Genomic DNA, 20,564 nt, shown 5'->3' with positions numbered 1-20,564 from the left:
TTTAAGATGGAAAAACCCAGTAATCGTTATTTTTGGCCCGACCCGGGATTCGAACCCAGTACCTCAGCGCGGTAGTTGTATTTGTACTGCGTACAGAGACAACTACGCCACCGAGGCAGTCATAAACTATCTGTCTACCGAAACACGCAATATACGAATTTAAACAAACGCTCCACGCAGTTTAATCGTAATCTCCACGCAATATTCACGTGAGGTTGGCGCGTGAAATTCATCGGTACCCGTGAGCGGTCGGCTTTGATACAATAATTGTGCACCGGCCCTAATAGAGACGATCAGTGCGGCCACAAAGGGGAATCCGATAAATGTCAACAGGACGTGGCGAAGTTTTGTACCAAGTATTGACTTGGTTAGACAATTGCGGTACTGGTATAGGATAGGGTGAGATGCATAATGCAAATCTTGCTTCTAAACGTAGTATTTCACTTAATATTCATTGTTACTTTTAATTAAAACTGTTAGTTGGATTACATCTTTTCTGACTTGGCCTTATCCACTTCTAAGGAGAATTAGGCAGTTATTAAAAGCATGTTGCAGAAATTATTCTGCTTCACTCTTACGACCACGTCCCTGGCTGGTCAACGTCCTCTGGGCATCTGGATTTATATTTTTTATGAGTGTAGGCCACTTTATTTCCGCCGCCCCATGTATGTATGTAGTTTTCTAAAATACTTAATAATTTTCCATTTGTTTGTTTTATGGAAGGCACTAAATAAACGAATGATCAATTAAATCGAGTGAGCGTCCTCTGAAATCTGCTGCCCCTAAGAGGCTACCGCCCATAGGCCGCGGCCTATTTACAAATCCAAGACTGCCTCAGGGGGATCTTGTTCCGGTCAAACCATTTTACGAAAACCTACGCAAAATATTTCCTAGGATTTGAACCTATTAACCCCTGGTTCACAGTTCATACATGCTGTTAGACCATGGAAGCAGCAACCATCTAATAAAGAAATACAAACAACCCTTACTATAGACACTTATTTCTTGTACACATAGCAACGTATACAAGAAATAATTTTATACATGATTGCTCTTTATCAAGGAGTTTCCACTCCCGAGGTGAAGATACTAAAGAAAGTGTTTAAGGTCAACGTTGTATATAAAATCACGATCGTAATTTAGCTCACGTTCTCACAGTAAAAGAAAAAGTGGGATCTCTCAATCACGCCTGAAATAATAAATATGAAATTAGAGAAATAAACGTGAGGAGAAAAGTATTATGAAAGGGTGAGTTTGATAATGAGTTTTATGATGTGAGAGTCATTAACGACAATATGAAAGATTTAGAGTCTCACAAATAAACATTATTGATCAGAAATAAACATAATCAATATTTTATAATTTTAGAAAGGTTTTTTTTATTTCATCTGAACGAAATGAGCATGTCGCTCGCCTGATCTTAAGCGATAAGATTAGCCATAAACAATAGCATCACCATGCAGAAACTAATTACAAAGCTCTGCGTGACTTCTTAATACTCAATACCTTTTTTTTTATTTTTTTTTTTTTGGTTTCGCGGAGAAAATCCCTTATTACTACCGCCCAGCCTTCGAGGGAGGCGACTGAGCGGTTATGCTGGGGTAACCGTGCCTTACGGCCCGGCGTTGAGCCGCCCGGATTTGATGGTGACTTTCGGGCGACCGCCGGGCCGAGTCCCTAACCCTATATACAACTTAACCTATGCACGGCCTACCAGCTAAAACTCCGCGGTGGCCCTCTTCGACGCATTAGGGACGGCCGCGGGCTTCCTCTGACGTTGAAGTGTCTAGTCTGCGACCGCAGCCGTCCCTGCGCGGTGCCGCCTTGCGGCCCGTCTCCTATGGGGGGGGGGGGGGGCTCAGAAGCCCCCGCGCACCGAAGGACGCCCTCGACGCGTCTACGGCAGCGTGAGGCCAACTACACACACTGCCATCCAAACCGGGGGTTAACCGACAAATGTGCAAAGATGCACAGAAATGCACTAAGGCGGACAGCCCCCTGCTGCCCGCCGACGACCCCCTTCGTGGCCCCTATTGGTCGCCTCTTACGACAGGCAGGGGATACCGTGGTGGAATTCTCCAAACGCTCCCATTCCACAGGGCGGGAGACGCCGGTCAGTCGTCCACCCGGCGCCTCCTTCGTCTCCTCTGACGGCGAGAGGGATCGGCCCGTTCCCGATCCCTCTCGGCACTCTCCTTCTGCGAGAGGACCACCTCGCAGAAGTGGGCCACCGCACGCCAGGCCTCCCGACTGCCGACCATGGAAGCGACCATGGCCGGCAGCGAAAGATCTCCTCCGACGACTGAAACGAGAGCGCTGCACTCCTCGTCCCAGGCTGGGCAGGACTCCAACGTGTGTTGGGCCGTATCCTGCGGGCAGTTGCCACAATGGTGACGCACGGTGCTTACTTCCTTTCGTACTATTTCACACAGGTACTCACCGAAGCAACCATGCCCGGTGAGCATCTGCGTCAGGCGAAATGTCGCCACGCCGTGGCGCCTGTCCAGCCACTGTGCAAAGACAGGACGCACTGCCGCGACGGCCCGAACCCCGCTGACGGGGCCTCTAGCCTGAAACGCCATTCCTCCACGGCAGCTCGCCGTAAGGAGGCCCTTTTGGCCTCCACCTCCTTCGGGGCCGGACGCTGCGCGTTCCTGAACAGGAATCCGGCCAAAACACAAGCCGCCTCGTACGAGATCGTGCGGTACGCCCGTATGGCCCGCTGCGCAACGATCCGCTGCTGCTGATACTCAATACCTAGTAATTAAGGCTGGCAATATACTTCAAATTGGATTACAACAATGCAAGTACAATCAGTATGTAATGAAACAAGTGATTACCTATATTAAATTTAATTTATGTTTGATTACCCGCGACTCCGTCCGCAGATTAATATTTTCAATGTAGCCTATAGCAGTTAGGAGTAATGTAGTCTCGTATTTGTGGAAGAATTTTCAAAATTGATTCAGTAGTTCCAGAGATTAATCGTCAGGAGTAATGTAACTTGCTATTAAAAAGTTTTCAAAATCGGTTCAGTAGTTCCAGAAATTAGCCTCTACCAAATTTTCCTCTAAAATATTTAACACTGGTGGTAGGTCTCTCACATGTGTGAGTCCGCCTGGGTGGGTACCACCGCAATGTCTATTTCTGCCGCCAAGTAAGAGTGTGTAGTCAGGGTTGTGTTTCGGTTTGAAGGACATTGTAGCCAGTGTAACTACTGCACATAATGAGACTTAACATCTCATGTCTCAGGATGGCGAGCGCGGTGGAATACCGAACAAAACTTTGTAATTGACGGTGTTTCCACTATTTATGGGCGGTCGTATCGCTTACTATCGGCGAAACACAAGCTCGTCTCGCCATTAAAAAAAAATATAGATTTCTACTAATATTCTGTATTTAATACCACGTTCTACACCAAGAACTATAATAACTTAACAGTTACAACTAGTATCTACGGTACGTAGTCCACGCTTTGCTGAGCGTAATCCCCTCCTGTGTCAGGAGTGTGTGTACTCCAATTTGGCAGTATAAATCTCGTATGCGAGTGTACATTTACCACCGCTTAATCTATGTCTGCCGAAGTGCTGGAACTGCCTTTCGAATTGAAGGATATGATATGAATTCAATAATTAATAAGAAATTGTTAAACATTATTTAGGGTCAGTCAAATTTTTACTCTAACAATTCGCAAGGCATTCTCTACTATAAAAGAACAAACAAAACACTCTAATTTTGCTTTTTGTACAACCTGTAAAACGAATACTGCATATAATTTAAAACAGATACATTTTAATTGGTTTATGTATGTAGTTTAGAAGTAGTTAATTTATTTACTTACAATACAATACATTTTCAATTCCCGTACGAGTGCACAACCCTCTCAGGAATTATGAAATAATTTGCTTATATAATTATTCTAGCCAGTGTAATTACTGAATAGGAGAGACTTAGTGTTTAAAATGTCATGATGTTGAGCTCAGTAAAACATTTGTTAAGCAGAGTTGTCCTAAAGTTATGGGAGAAATAGCATAATAACACATGTATATATTGTTTAATTTCATACCAATTTCTATTGTAAATTTGTGTACCAAAGTGTATTATTATTAAATATTGTAGTTCTCTACTGGTCTTATATTGTTTATAAACAGATATAGTGCTTACGACTAAGTAAGCAATCCATTTGTCATACAGTTTTATACAAAAAAAAAATAATAATACTCATACATTTTCCTAACAAAACATCTAATAGCCTTCATGCATTCGTTTATTTCGCATGAAATATTTCTCAGCACCATTTCGCGAACACACTCCTTTCTGACGTCAACTGTACCTATTCTTTAGGAAAGTGAATTGAAAAATGGAAAAAGGAAGGAAAATACAAAGGAAAGTTGTGACCGTTACCGCGCCGCGCTGATTTTCAGTAAACTTGTGTATTTTTAAGGTTACCCTTTAGAGTTCCATTCTGGTAAACATCTTACATTGTCACAAAGGAATGTTTAGTTTATAAAAAGAAATCACAGTCAAATGCTTTACCGCTAAATGATCTTTCTTAAAATTAATACAAACGTTATTTTTATTAACTTCCATAACAACCGTTTTACTAAAATTCAAACGAATATAATAATTATATTTTATTTTTTTATCAATAATTTTGTGGTGAAGTTAAATCAAACGAATTATATTGCCGATCTTTGCCGACTAAATTGCTTCACACTTATTCCGAGTTTCTAATTAACCACTTATTTAACATACTAAATCTGGACTATCGACATCGTAACAAAGAAGATATTATTTTCTGTCGCCCTACCTGTGCCCTAATCATCATAACACATTTAAAAAAAGAGGACAAATTTCGGTATTGTTATTCAATATTTTCACAAGGTATTTTTCCAGGGAAAATTAATTAACTTTTTCCGTTTTTTTGGTTTTCTACGACCATTAATTAAACTGTCTCTTCAATATTACGTGTAATTATAGCGTACTACAACCCACACGACGCCCTTTTGAATTTGTATGAAATATTCACATAGGAAATAACTCGCATGGTAGAACCATCAAAACTAACTTTGCACAAGACATTTTGCATCCGCCCGCGACATCTAAAAATGTGCATTTTAAAACACGCAACATGCTACTTTGACAAATTGTATCTGCTGACAAGGAATTTCTATTCAAATTTTGTCCAAATCTAATGTACCTTTCATACATTTATTATTCGCAAAATTGAGGTTTATCTATTTATATATTTATACGAAGCAGAAGCCGTCTAAGACTGTCATTGAGTTTCACCAACGAAAAAGGGATCGAAATCGAAGAGACCTCGCATAATAAATTGGATATACTGAATTATTCATTGAAATTCTAATGGTATTTGGGCTTTGCATTGGTCAGTTAGCGAAGATACTGGGTTTTCAGTATGAAATTAACCGTCTAATAAGCAGCCTTGTGTCGAATCGTTATGGTAATGTTATAACATATTTGTATCTGTAATTTCACTATAAAATTCATAGAATAAACCACATATATAACTAAAAAAAATCTACAAAAGTACTTAAAGACATTCTTGCACATATCCTTCTCAAGTCCACCGTCACATTCCAATAAGGTGTCGGGGCAATACATAAGACGTTCAAGCATTTTGTACAAAGGTTCCATAATTTGTTCAATAGCGATTTGTTCTATATTACTATAGCGGTTTGTCTGAAGTCAATCCCTTTCGGGCATAGAAACAGTAACATAAAAAAAACTGCACCGTAAATACACCTTTAACCTCACACGGATCTCAATTTTTAATTACAAAACCCAGCACACGTTCCACAGCGGATAAAAATCTTAATACAATATTAATGTCTACATTCAGAGAAGAATTTGAATGAGGAATTACAAAGTTCAAACTCAATCATTCCGCCCTCATCCGCAACAATTCCGTTGAAACAAATCATGCGTACCCCCAAAACCCATTTCCTCCACTCAAGCGGTACAAGATACCACAAAGACATCACCCTTAACCCTAAAAAGGGCTTAATGTGCGTGCTTTTCACGAAATTAAACCTCAACGTATCAAATAAACAGCATCGGATTGCGTATGTGATAAATAAATAATGCGGATCGGTGTTTTGGACCGTACGGTACTAATTAATTAATTACAGGTACCTTTTCACGGTGGCTGCAAAAAGGTTTCACCGTCGACTGTTATTTATTAGGTTTCGAATTAAAAAATTAAAGCCTCGAGCTGTTTCGACAGACCGTTCGGCGATTTATTTATTCTTTCTGTGTGTTACGTTTAAATTTGGAATACATGATTGTGCAGGGGCGTTATCCTCTATGCCACAAGTTATTCTGGCTGCGCGTAATGCGCACGTAACGTATCGTGTCGCGTTTTAGACAATAGAAATATTAGGTATAAAATATACTATTCCACACTAATTTTGCGAAGATAACGTATCACCGCCCTGTTACGAGTCTAGACTATTACAGAGGATAAGGGGATAATTCAGGGGGAATTGAGACAAAAACACAGTTTATTTAAATTTTCTAAATAATTTGAATGGCCTAAAAACAGGTAATAGCACGTAGGATAGGTTCGAAATTGTATAACAAAGCCGCTCGTCACGTTTGTGTGAACACGATAAACTCAAAAACTGCTAAACGGACTTCGATGAAATTTAGTATTAAGATAGTTTGCGACCCTGGAAAAGATATAAGCTACTCTTATACTGGAAAATTCCTTTCACGCGTGCGAAACCGCGAGCAAAAGCTAGTAATCTCTAAAGGCGTATCATCTTATTGACACTTCCAAACAATTCAATTCCAGTAGCAAGAAATATAATATTAAATGATTATATCTTACAAGACTCGCCTTTCAATTATAGGGGCGATAGAAATTTCGCTTGGGCCCCTTTAGGAGCGGGCCTACGGGTTCCCTACCTGGCGGATATTAATCTAGTTATTAATCATCTGACAAGCAATGGCAATGGAATTTAGATAAAGTAATTTCCCTCTATCAAACGTTCTTGAAACGTAACGAGTTTTATGATTAAAATGACTACAAAGGATTTCAAACTTTGCTTTGTAACAAAAATTATCTAATTCGTTATTATTTATTAGGTAAGCGTTAGAAGGAAATTATTTGACATGATATTATTATGTTAAAAGTATTCCATTCTTCAATTCTTGTTTCAAATATTGATTAGTTTTTATTATTCTAAAAAATATATAATAATAATATCAGCCCTGTATTATATACTTGCCCACTGCTGAGCACTGGCCTCCTCTACTACTGAGAGGGATTAGGCCTTAGTCCACCACGCTGGCCTAGTGCGGATTGGTAGATTTCACACCCCTTCGAAATTCCTATAGAGAACTTCTCAGATGTGCATGTTTCCTCACGATGTTTTCCTTCACCGTTAAAGCGAACGATAAATTCACAAAGAATACACACATGATTTTTTAGAAAAGTCAGAGGTGTGTGCCCTTGGGATTTGAACCTGCGGACATTCGTCTCGGCAGTCCGTTCCACACCCAACTAGGCTATCGTCGCCTAAAAAATTTATAAACACTTGATTCTTGACTTGTTTCCATACCAACGGGAACATAAATATATTATAATTTTACACTAGAATATGACTTTAGTATTTTATTGTGCGAAGTTGTTTATTTTTGCAGAAAAAAGTACTAAGATCTTTGATATACGCCTATGGTAAAGGAGTAAAAAAAGAAATCAACATGTTTATTGCGGTAACAATAACATAAATTTCGAATGAGTGGAACTAAATGGCAGTAACGCTAATCGTGGCTTCCTTGTCCACACACCATCCAGAAAAAGAAGCCATGATCCAAGAATACGTATGCTAGTCAAAATTTCGGCTTCCCATAGCTTCTATAACCACTACCAAGGAAGCTTCTCCCTTAACATTGCCTCAAAAATCTATAAGGCCTATTTACCTCCACATGACGAGATTTTTTTTTTATATTTTACCCCTGATTAAGTACTTGTCGAGTACAAACGAATAGTCATAAATACGAGTGCGTAAACTGCTTATTCGTTACTCATAATTCATTAGTGCACGAGTTATTTGCCAATAGCCTAATTGAGGCATTGCGCAATATACATGTTCCGGTATAAAATATGTACTTATGACCTTTGTTTTATTATCTTTATTTAAGGAACTTCTTCGTATCTTTACATTGTCGCTCCATACATCCGCTTCCATTGCTGTATACTCACTATGACTTCAATGGTTAACTTACCTATGTCATTTTTTTGTAGTTATTTTTGTTCTACTGAAGAATATTTTTCCAATAGGAATCGTTGATAATTTTACCCGTATTCTCAACCGGGTGTGTTAACGTATATTTGTTTGCATAATATTATTCAAACAAAAAATATACCAATCGCATTATCCAGAGAGTGTTACACTAAACTACACGAAAAATATACGAATGTTAGAACTCATACATCAATTTGTAGTAGCAGACAGGCGCAAAAACAATATTACTTCTCCTTTGTTCCAACCAAAACAAACAAATATTCACTAGAACCAATACTGGATATATGTGGAATGTATTGGCCTTAGGTTGACAGAAATCCGACGGCGGAGAGCCGAGCGCCGATCGGCCACGCAAAAGGAATCCAATTCCCAAGTGCATGTGACAGCTAGAAAATACTCTAGATATTATCTTGCGGTTCTTTGAAATCCACTGCTTTCTTAACGAAACTTTAATGATTTTAACATGTTATATTTACTAACTTGTCATTTTCATAGAAAACCCAATCCATTTTGAAATTCATTTCAAGAGGCCACGATAGAATTCTCTTAAATTCTTCTTTGATAGTTGCTAAGGGCCGTATTAAGAGATGCAACTTAATTTCGCTCTGAAGAACTATATCAGCCGAGACAGTATCAAATTAAAGTCGGTAACTTAAAATTGTAAATAAACAACTATTAATAGCACCACAAATAATATCTTAAGTCACACTATATGACGGATTTGGACTGATGTTTCGTTTATTAAACGTTTAAAAGAGTGAGTGTAATTACAGCGCCGAGTCAGCTAACAACACACGCTCAAGTGACAGCCCCAGTTTTGTTTATTAAATAGTTCAATACTTTAATTATTTGTTTATTAAATTTGATTATTCGTCAAACGTGAAAGTACCAACATAAAATAGGAAAACATATAAAATTAACACAATAGTACAAAGCAACAAAGAAAATGTTAACAATACTTTAAGTATCTACTTAAGATCGGACTCAAAAATGAAATTAGTTTATTAATATGGCCATAACTTTGCAATAATACTCTGTAATGGTTTCGACATTATTGATTATAGACTTTATTTTAACACAAAATTGGAACAACTCGCATTCAATCTCAAAATCTGCGTTTAGTAAAGGTTAATATACCGGTTAAGTCAGTATATATCAGTAATAGAATCCTGAGAAATCAATATATATACATCAGTTATTTAATATAAAAAACAATTTTTAGTATTAATGGTGCCTGTCATCAATCATTACTAAAGCTATTGATTGGATCTTATATGTACTAATTAATTGCCTTAAAATATGCCAAATTTAATTCATTACGATGAATTATTCGACTGGTCAAAACCCTATCATGGACATTACCATAACAAGATATTTAGCAAGTTCTTTGAAAATAGAAATTATTTACAGGATTTTTTTTTCAGCTTACATATCTATAAAAGGATTATCCTTCATGTTTTAAAATAATAATTATGGTCTAACCAACTAATGATTCGGTCCATAGTATTGATATTAACAAAAAGGATTTACATAAAGGTGAACCATCTAACATTTTACAGGAATAAATTTGAACACTGAGATTGTAGCCAACAGATAAAATCTCAACCGTATTATTTAATAAATTAATTGTTACGTTCTAGAATCTCACAATTACAGAACGACGAGAAATGAATATTTGATAAATGATAATAAGTTTTCGGACTTAATTGTAGAAGTTTTATCGTTTTACGATATTAAAATTTATGATTTTGTTTTAGATAGAATCTTCTGAATGGTTCTCAAGCCAACATAAATTGTATCGCGCGTTAAAGTTAAGAAAAATAGGGACATTAGAATTCCTAATGCGCTGAATATCTTCAACATTCAGTTGCATCTTTGATAATAAATAATATCAGAAAATGTAGCAAACAAAATGCTTGAGGCTATTTCATAAACTATAATAATATTTTATGTAAAGGAATCTGAGAAACGTTGGACAAACATGACAACGATATTTTATAAGGCATGCTTCGTTTACGCACTTTAAACATTGCGGAAATCGTTTTAAATGAAATATTTCAGATACTTTTATATCCAGCGTTTTAAAATTAATATATTTTATTGTATTGCTTGAATATGAAAATATGAGATCTGATCCGAGGAAGAAAAGTTTGCCAAAATATTAATAATTTTATATGGTACAGTCCCAAGTACAGTCATCCACAAAAACTGAACAAATTCAAAATTTGTTACAAAATTACTTGTATAACTTTGTATGAAGAAATTAATTTATTTAACCTAAGATACAGATAGAATTAACGGTTAAACCGCATTAGTAGATCTTTACGATCGTTAACTTACAGCGAGTTACAGCCAAGTAATAGTAATTATATCGATTCCTGATGTGCGTTGTTATTTCATCCATTGTTAAAATATATAATTACCCGTCATATGGCTTTTATTAAAAACCACAAAATGGCGGTTGGCGGCGAGGCGGATGTGTCATTACTATTAACACATTTTTACATTAATTAGCCCCCATGGGACAACAATTAAACCCTTATTATTTTTGTCAGTTTTAGGTTAAGTAACATTTATTGAAATAAAATTAATTCAAAAGATTTTATCGTGTGTTTAAATATTAACGCCCGTATTCATAAACATTATTTATCTAAGGACGGAGCATTGCTGTGATAACAAGTCTGTTTCTCAGCTTTGTTTATCTGACAGCCAACTAGATTAAAGTTGTATCTCAATGTTAGCCAATCATAACGGTCTTATGTCTACGCACTGCGAGGCTGCCATGCCGTCAGCACTGAGAAACAGACTTGTTATTACAGCAATGCTCCGTTCTTAGATGAGTAACGGTTATGAATAAGAGGATTTATGTATTTTTATTGCCAATGTTCTGAACGCTTTTCAACCTGCATGGTTACTGAAACTTTATCTTATTTGTGACACGAATAATGTTTTAATGGACTTGTATCGCCTTGTCCAACCGCTGAGCTTAGGTCTCGTCTTTCGGTTTAATGAAAGTACTTAAAGCTTTTACTCATACATTTATAATGATTCCTAAAGGTCAGCCTACACGGAGCTCTGCTGTAAATGTATATGGAACTATAGAAATAGATACAATAATATCGGCAGTGTATATCACAAATTGGCTTTAGAAAGCAGTTAACTACGGTTACTAAGACCGTAATTTTGATCGCTAACTAGGTTTTGCCCGGAGGCTCCGCTCCGATACCAGTTTTCCGGGATAAGTATTTTCCCGAAATAAAAACTAGCCTATAGCACTCAGAAGTAATGTAGCTTCCTATTAGTGAAAGATTTTTCTAAATCGGTTCAGTATGTTCAGTAATTAGTCCAAAAAACAAAGTTAGAAACTTTTCCTCTTTATAATATTAGTATAGACAACTAATACATATGTGTTACCGCTGACCTGATCTGCTAATATAGCGTAAATAATGCATCCGCTTTCCTTTTGTGCAATCCAATTTCTAAACCTATAGATAGATTTCGCTTATACCTTTCATAAGAGACTATTCACATCCTAAACCTGGAAAATTTAGACTTACATTAACCAGTAAAGGAGAAACTTTAAATGCTTGGCACTGTATCCCAAGGTAACGGGTAATATATAATTGTGGGTGAAACTTCATCTTGGGGCTACAGCGGGTGTAGGACAATTCCATTTGCTGCAATTCCACCCCACCTTGCCAGTTCGCAATGCCATTAGCGACGTTTAATGTGGCCTTTTATTAGTTTAATAAATGTCCTCGCTGCAGGTTTCCTCCGATAAAACGCCGTATGTGTAATGGAAGTGTTTTATGTAAAATCTTCTCAGTTTTTAGTTGGATAGCTAGTTATAATTAATGTTATTACTTGTGATATATTATTATTCATCTTATGCGATCAAGGACGCCTGTAAATTAGTCGCGGGGCTGCAGCGCGGAAGCAGCGTTGCAGTAAATCTATATAAAAAAACATACGCGTCAGCCGTGCTCCGACCGCGCGACACTTAGCGGCAGTTTAAATGCACTCTTAGGTCTTGTACTTTAACGTTGTTTGTGTTATGGCAACTCTTATGGATTTACAAAGCAGTACGGCTACAGCTGTAGGATCAAAGCCGGATAGTTGCCTCGAACGGATACATGCCTCAGTTTCGAATTCATTGTGATACGCTTGTTGATAGTGTTAGCGGTTGATTATAATCGAAAGTGTCCACCGCGCAGGCCCCGGTGCCGCATAAGCCGTAGATGTAGGCACACGTATTTTGTTCATATGAGCAAATATCTTCCGCGGCTAAGCTTTGACGAGCGTTAAAATTATGTCAGTAAGCAATCTCTCTCGAATATTTTTATTACTTATTAAGATTTTAATCTGATTACCAGTTTATAGTATATTTTTGTAGTAATTTGATAATTTTGATTTAACTTTGAATCTTATTTACTTAATAAAAGGTTATAGTAAATAATAAAGACAGATTACTTAAATAAATACAAGTTTGTTTCTATTTAAAATAACCTAGAGAGGCATTTATCCTCACAAGGGGCAAGTATCCCTCAAAGCTTTTTGACGTTAGGCTACTATCCGCCATAGTAGGCAAGTATTCCACTTTTTAAAGGTCAAATAAAACAAGATTTATTAAAAATATTACTCAAGTTTTAAGTTAAAAATAAAGAAATAACACGTTAAATTAAAAGTTAAAAATATAATTGTTAAGGAGCTATGATATAAAAAGGGTAAACGTATTTCATGTTTCTTTTATTACTTTGATTTTATAACGTTTATCCAATAATCGTCAGGGAATATTTTTTACTTTATTAACTAATATTTTTTATTATAACTTTTATTCAACGATTAGTTTTCAATTATAATTGAATTAAAAAATACAGATGGCATGCCTCAATAAGTTATAAATTTTAATGAAAATTGTTAATGAAATTAAGCGTTTAATATGTATTTCAATGATCACCTCTAGATACAATTCGTGATTGTACTAATTCCACTGCCCCTGATAGTAAGTGAAGAGGGATCCTATATTATTTCGACTGACGAGAGATGATTACTCAATAAATCACTGTGAAGTATAGTGATTTGTGTGGTGAACTAGCTCCGACGTTTTTGTCCCGGTAGAGTGAAAGGTTCCCAAGGGATAACAACGACTACTTTAAAATAAATAACTCAGCTTTCCATCCAGCGAACATTCCAGAATTTAGCTGTTGATGTTATTTGTCTCTAATAGAGAGAACCATCAGATTTTCAATTATATCTTTCTTGAATATTTTATACAGGCACGGCAAAGTGACCCCACTGCATCTGATAGTAAGTAGAGTGAATGACAAGAGATGATTACCCCTCGACAGTCGACACAATTATGCCGGCCTGTTGGAACCGGATAAATCGGTATCTATATACAAACGTGATTACTACCTATCAAAACTACTGCCCATTTGAGGCCTTAACGTTCACTTAATGGCCATTAATGGTCACGCACGTGTATACTGCTTACCAATTCCCATGCCTTTGAACCATCTTGGACCTATATGTACAAGGAAAACCACTGTACAGCACGTGTTATTTGTATATAAGTAACCCGAAGCCAATATATGAAAGGATTTGTTGTTAAAAAGGCTTACGGCTAATCTCTTGTTATATGCCGTCCTAATTTCTATATTATCTGTCAAAATTCTAAGTAAGAAATTGAGAGCATGTCCTTTATAAAGTATATTACGATAAATATGACAGAACTGTGCCAGGGCTCCATGTTCGTTCTGTTATCTATTTGATAGTATAGATATATTGGGTTACTTTTCTAACTCAGTAATAATCTTTGCTTTAACGGTGAAGGAAACACCATCAGGAAACCTGTATACCTGAGAAAGTCTCTATAAGAATTTTAAAGGTATTTGAAGTCTACCAATCCGCACTAGGCCAGCGTGGTGGGCTAAGGCCTATTCCCTTTCAGTAGTAGAGGAGGCTCGTGACCAGCAATGGGACAGTATATAATATAGGACTGATATTATAGTAATAACTTACATACTTCTTCACCTCTTATAAAATGTATTTTGTAGAAGCTTTCAAATAGTTGTAGCCTGTCTTAAGTAGTATGAAATTTATCATCTACTGTATACAGCGGCATTTCCTCGTGACGTTGTTTTTATTAAAATGATATTAAAATAACATAATACCAATTAGTGCTGTTATAATAAGTACTCCGATATATCTTCAACCTCAGAGACCTTTGAAATCCCTTACCACAGCTAGCTTAGTATTGAAACAATAATAAAGAACACCTTTTAACCACACCTTAAATTCACAAAGAAACTTCAAAAGAATGGTTAAAGGCACGCCCTAATTAGAAACAACAAAATATACAAAGTAAATGTTAATTAAAGCCAGAGAGAAAAATGTTAAAATTTTCTAATCGAAAATTGGGATACGTCTTTGATATACAATTTCCCAGTAACATAATACTGTGTTTACTCTCTCCGTAATAAGGTAACACGTTAACAAACTGCTATCTTTAATTAAAAGCGATGTTTGATAGTGAGCCTTGTTGTGACAGTGCCTATAGACGCTTTGAAAGGTGACTCACACCTACACGTGACGTAATAGAAAACATTTTGAATTTTCGCATATGAGAAAAGTGCGGAATGGATATTTTCAGTCGTGGTGATTTGTTTTAGTTTTAGTAGCCATTAACGATCATAATATTCTTTGAAAAGGTCTTATTTTCTACTAGCTTTTGCTCGCAACTTCGCCCGTTTGAAGGAGTTTTCCAGGATAAAAGTCCTGATATTTATTAATTAGCCTACAACCTTCCCAGGGTCAACTATCTCCATACGAAACTCCATAGAAATCCGTTCAGTAGATTTCGATAAAATCGATAACATAAAAGACAAAGAAAAGAGGACGTTATTTTTGAATATGTATAGATTCTTAATTTCAGGCGATGTTATTTTTCTAGGTTATAAAATATTTTCAAGATAATCAGTGATACATTTCTGATAAAAAGTAGGTAAAAACGGAGGCTTTTAAAATAAAACCATACATGTCCAGACAAGTAAATACTTTGTGCTATTTTCTGCTTTTTAAATATTGACATGTCTCTCATAAAAGTAAACAAAATATAGGTTTGTATTTTTAGTAAATAGTACGCTTGATATAATGGCACACGAGAGACTTCTAGCTCAGACTCAAAGATATTTGCAGAGCACCAGAAATTTCTTAGAAAAGAAAAACGCTACAAATGTGTTTAAATTAAAATGAGGAAATACAATAACTAAGATATTATAAAGGCAATACATAAGATACCTATATCTTATATTTCTTTCATAATTTAGGCAATTTTATTTTAATTCGTATAATCCTCTCATGTAACATGAAAATAGGATTAATAGTACCAACGATCTAATATTTGAATAATCGAAATACATTATCAAATATACGATTAAAATCATGTCATTGTTGGGTCAATTGTGAATTGACCTTAAGGGACAGAGCGACAAAGTAAACTTTCCTTAAAGAAAAGAGATACCCTTTGAGACGACTTCCTTTGACCGGCCTCAGAACTATGAGGCGGATTTATTTATCTCAGCATCTTCATAAAATTTATAATGTAAAGACTATTACTGAACAAAAACAGATTTAAAAAAATATATATTATGTTTATGGAGTTTTATTCCGCATATATTCGTAATTGAACAAAACAAAATACAATACAAAAAAATCTGACTTTTGTACACACAAGACATAAGTATTATTTTGCTTTGGAACATAAATTTATTTCTGAACAATTCCACTTTAATGCATTTATCACAACACATAATACTCTCTAATCACATTGTTGTACACATAATATTTTGCATAAAAACACGCAAAAGCACTCGTGAAAACATAAAATCGAGAGAATAAAAATAAAATGTTATTTATTATGCTAGTAAGACACCTGTATTTTATTTTAAGCATTATGTAAAATCATAAAGCCTTGTGATACGAACGAACAGCGCGTGACTCCATCAAATTTCTTATTTATATAACCACTGATTTATGACTACTATATGTACTCTATAAATCTCCTTGCCAACCGTTATAGGATAATTCTTAAGACAATCAAATTCAGGTTGATCTTATTTATACAGGCACTAACTAAATTTGAATTTATAACAAAGGCTTGATGTGCACCAAATCCTTGATTGTATTTATACTCACCATCTTCAGTACTTTAACGTTGAACATTTTGTACACCTTCTTCTTCAGTCTTTGGTAGTCCACTGCTGAATATAAGTCTCCACCTTAGATTTCCAGACCAACCTGTTAGAAGCAACAATACCAGACGTTAATGTAATAGAAAAAAATAATTCTTATGAATCATATCTTAAAGAGCAGAGAGCATGTTATTTTTTTCCTTGTTAATTATTTTGTTTGATAGAACTTTTATAATATATTGATTCTTGTATTGATTTAAATATGAGTTACCCGATTTGATGGAACCTACGTATGAATTGGCGTATATAATTACCTTCATAACCATTTCCATATATTTTATAGTAATGTAAATATAGCTATAGGCCGCAAGGCACACAAAATTGGGCGTCCACTTAAGTCAATAAATGGGGCACAAAAAGGTCTTATGAACTCGGTTCTGAAGTTGGTTACAGCAAATTCTGTTAGAGAAATCCACACAGTGGTAATTGAACTCATGACCTGTAGGTTTTTGGATAACGATAACCTGCAGGACTAAAAGGGCGACCTATAAAGAACTTTCTTTAATTGCATTACCTTATGAATAAATTCCTCCTAAGCGAATTTCGGATAGGACGGCCGACCTCAACGGAGATCAGCTATGTACGCAGGAAATATAATAGTGCGCAATACAAAGGTGCAGTCTCGGTTCTTTAACTCTCAAAGTCCGATGAGACGGCAATCCGATATCACCGGAGAAAGATCAAACGTAGGACCGGGATTAACGTGTTTCCATTTAACCATTGGCATTAAGCATTACCTTTTAATAAGATACCTATAGATTGTTCCACCATCAACCAACATAAACCATTAATTTCCCCACACACACATAAATACAACAAAAAAAAGTATAAAAGAAAAAAACACACAGTTAACAATACCAGGCAAACAACGGATTCCTTGCATGATGTGTGGTAGAAGGGATACCAGCTCAGTATGCGTTGTAAAACAGCACTGATTTTCAGCTGAACCCCAGTATTATCATAGCACAACAAATCTTTTTGAGCGTGCGGTCAGCTACAGCATACAAAGAGATAATACATATATTGGAAATAGTGCAACATTAATAATTATGGGTACAATAGATAATAACATACAGAACACGTATTTACAAGACATTGAAACAGCATTTTTTTCAATTTATAAAGAATAATAGAATTTTATTAATAGTAGAATGCATTTTACAAAACAAATCAAGCTATAATTGTTAGGTTACTCAATAATCACCGCGACACAGAGACAGTTTTCGTTCCGAATTCCGTCCAATAAACTGGGCCATTTTGATTCGATGGACACTCAGTATTTCCTCATACGGTTTAATCCGATTTTTATCGTCGAACTTTTGTTGTTTATGTTGTCTTGTTAGTATTGTTTATCTTGGCTATATCGTTTTTCGGTGGAATATTTGTTTATAGTTTGATCGAGAGAATAATATTAGACCGCAGGGAATTTATTCCTTACATAATGTAATGCTCTTACAATAAGTCAAAAGACAATCAACTAGTTTTTTTTAAACTATGCATGTTTATTTGTGACAAATAAATTACTTTCCTTTCTTTATCAATTTGAACACAAAATATAAAGTAGGATTTCGGTTTTTTTTACTTTTACTTTTTAAAACTAAGTTCAAAATACTTACAAAAACGTGTAATGAGAATGGTCATATGCGTTATATATAGTGTTCAAAATGGATTATGTATGGAGCTGTGATATAATAAATAGATAAAGTTTGTATAAGTATATAGTATTTTTCTATATTGTGTTTGTGGATTTGATAATTAGGGAAAGATTAATGATGTGATGATTCATTAATGGGTCCCTATTTTTTAGCAAACGATTTATAAGACGTTTTGCAAGTTCTCTTAAACAATATTATGAAAAATTGTCAAGTATTTTCGCCCGAAACAATTTATCTGATATTAAAAATTCTTTTATTATACGCAGCCTCATTGCTTCTGAGTAACAGTACTCATTTTTCGATAGTAATACTTATATTCGAAGGAAATATTTGCATTGTCAGAGACGCGAGCAAATTTACTATTTAATAACATGACTGCTCACACAATCTTGAGTGTTAACTCCGAGCAAAGATGCTGTTTCAAACGATTTTACACTCACTGACTCACAAGTCACTAAATCACATCAAAATCAGCTGGCGTATACTGTTACATACTTAGAATCTAGAGTTACATTAAACGATTTGGATTTGCCCATTACTAATGGCAATTGTTTGTTTTAGAACTAAGGATTGACGTTAAATGTTAACTATTGATGCAATTCCTGTTGAACGTACGTTGGATGAATAACCTAGAGAAAAATCGGCAACACAATTAATAAATAGACCTTGCGAAAAATAATCTTCCAAACGTCAAAAGCTGACGCGAGATAAAGTTTCTTTCCTCTTCGTCACATCAAAGCCTGCTAAGGGAAAAGTTAATTTGTGTTAAAAGCTTCCCCGCTCTCATGTAACCGAGTTACGTTTTATTAGGCTGACTGTACAAGGCACATTTACCTTCTGGTTCGTGCCCACTACATTGCCTCCAGAGCGCATGTTAATTATGCAGCGTCCATTTTCGTATACAAATAAATTATTGCCCGAAATGGCACATATTAAACGAGATAGAGGGATACCGCGCTTAAACGGATGAATGCACATCAAAGACATGTAACGTCGCAACGGAAAATAGGTGTTCCACGAAGTTAACTGAAGTTACTGGTGGAAGGTCTCTCATATGTGAGAGCCCGCCTAAGTAGGTACCACCGTAATGTCTATTTCTGCCACCAAGCAGCAGTGTCTCAGGATGGCGAACGCAACGCATAGAATACCAAACAATACTGTGTAATTCAAAGTGTTGGATGGTGTTTCTACTATTTATGGGCGGTCGTATCGCTTACCATCAGGCGAACGGCAAGCTAGTCTCGTCATTCAAACTATAAAAAAAAATTATTGATACAAAATCCTGCGCCATTATCAAAAATCTAAAGTTCTGGTAGCACGATTTGAGGGCTGTTTGGCCTTGAGTGTCCAATAACATCACATTACTTTGATCTGGGATGGGCGTAAATGTTATTTGTTCATAGTTATACACCGTCATAATGGTGATATTACGTCTCTGATACTTCCTTATGAATACTAGTTAAGAATGATGAAGATACAATGTTTTTTTTCGATTAACTTAATTTTATATTATTCTTTAAATGGTCGTGGTAAAAGTAAATGTTGGTTGTTGTTCCTCACAATCTTTCTTCAAAAATGCGGATCATTTAATGCACGTTATAGCATTAAAAATAATTTCAGTTTCAATTTTCAATGTAATTTAATTCTAATTAAAACTATAAAAAAGAGCGTAATTTAAGAACCAATATTAAATACCAAATTAAATAGTGAACAAAATTACAATATAATTTGCACATTTGATTGCTAACGAGACATGTAAATGCATCTCAAGAGCATAACCAATTAAGCCAAGAACACATTAATTAGGCACACCTAATTTGACAAGGCTTAAGACATCCACTAAATATGTTACTTTAATCAAAACACTATGGAGATTGTCGTTTATTTCAAGTTGATGCAAACAAATTTATTAGTATGGTGTTTTTTTAATGCTTTGAATGACGAGACGAGTTTGTCGTTCGCCTGATAGTAAGCGATACGACCGCCCATTAACAGTAGAAGTACCATCTAACACCTTGAATGACAAAGTATTGTTTAGTATTCCATTGTGCTCGCCATCTTAAGATATGAGATGTTAAGTCTTATTATGTCCAGTAGTTACACTGGCTACAATGTCCTTCAAATCGGAACACAACCGTGGCTACACACTGCTGCTTGGCGGCAGAAATAGACATTGCAATGGTACCTACCCAGGCGGATTCACACATATGAGAGACCTACCACCAGTAAGTTTAGCTTGGCATTCATTTGTTTTAGGATGTTCAGATAACCTATTTATAGTACATATACTAGAGTATCTTACTCCGATTGTAGTTTCTCTGTGATGTTGATTTCATTATGTTAATTGTAAGAGAATCGCTACTAGGACCTGAGAAACTTGCAGA

The sequence above is a fragment of the Manduca sexta genome, chromosome 8, assembly GCF_014839805.1.
Source record: "Manduca sexta isolate Smith_Timp_Sample1 chromosome 8, JHU_Msex_v1.0, whole genome shotgun sequence".
NCBI classification, from domain to species: domain Eukaryota; kingdom Metazoa; phylum Arthropoda; class Insecta; order Lepidoptera; family Sphingidae; genus Manduca; species Manduca sexta.
This window is presented reverse-complemented; position numbering follows the sequence as displayed.